The sequence below is a fragment of the Pseudorasbora parva genome, chromosome 2 (assembly GCF_024679245.1).
Source record: "Pseudorasbora parva isolate DD20220531a chromosome 2, ASM2467924v1, whole genome shotgun sequence".
NCBI classification, from domain to species: Eukaryota; Metazoa; Chordata; class Actinopteri; order Cypriniformes; family Gobionidae; genus Pseudorasbora; species Pseudorasbora parva.
Window position 1 is genome coordinate 41,519,285 of NC_090173.1, and position 1,321 is coordinate 41,520,605.

Consider the following 1,321-nt stretch of genomic DNA (forward strand, 5'->3'; position numbering starts at 1 on the left):
CAAAAATACAAGTTATGATTTTGGTAATAATATATTTACTGAAATTTATTTTTTAAATTTAAATCATGATTAAATTAAGTGAATTACTCAACCCTGTCACAAAGTTCACAACCCCGAAAAAATGACATATGTGACGGGGTTGAGTATGATGGGGTTGGGTTGTTAAGCTTGACAGTACCCTCTCTGACTATAATACACCTACAAAAATGAATAAAAAGTGTGATATCACTCACCTTCTTCCACACCATGCTGTTGAAGAGAGCTAAATGATGCAAATTCCTGTAAATGATGTCACATATGGGTGGAGTCTAAATTATTATGGGCGAAGAATGGTTGGCATGACGGGGTTGAGTTCAGACTGAGGGTAACTTTATAAGTAGTTATTTATCAAATATCTATAGCTTTTTATTATTATTATTATTTTCAAAAGCAAAGAATACAAATTAATACTTGCATTATTGCCGAAAATGATAGACACTGTGCACATTTTATTAATTCTTTTCCAAGTATAAATTCAGCGAAGAACCTCAGGGACATTACAAAATGCTTGCTGTAAGACAGAAATAAGATTATTTTTAATGATATATTTTTTTTAAATGCAATAATTACTTGTGTTCATTATAAAGGACATACCAAAGTATTGTAAAAAGCTTTTAACATTTCATTTTGGTGAATCACCACTTTCAAAAATCTAGGGGACTGAAATATTACCGAATCCCAGGAATGACACACATATATATACCGAATTGTATGTATGTACCCATATTACTTGTGCTATTTTGTGTAAAATGATTGCAACTGGAATTTTGCTTGTTGACCAAAAAAAAAAAAAAAAATGGTCTTAGTGGGACGTAACACATAGGGAAAGTCGGCCTTTGCCATCTTGGCAGAGGGTCATCACTCCCGGATAACTAAAAATGGGCAAAGAGGCAGCGCTTGGCTGGAGCTCATGGAGCTTTTACAAAACAAATACAAGGCATTATGGTACTTTTCAGAGTATGTAGAACCGAATAAAAACACCAACTAAAATATAGAATGAACGCGTACGTAAAAAATAAATTAAAAAATAAATTAAAAAGTACAATATTAGGGTAGGCCTAGTAACGTTTTGAAAGGCATTCATATTTGTATCGTTTAAATACGTTTTTTGTTTTGTGTTTTAAAGGGTTTCAATGTATATTGTGAGATCAGTAGCTATTATAATACATGAGGGTTTTCCAGTCCTTGTCCAGTTGTTTTTTTTATTTTTATTTTTGAACCAGAACTAACGCAGGAAATCACGCCGGCTGGTTTCCAGTGTGCCCAAAAGAGGGCACTGTAA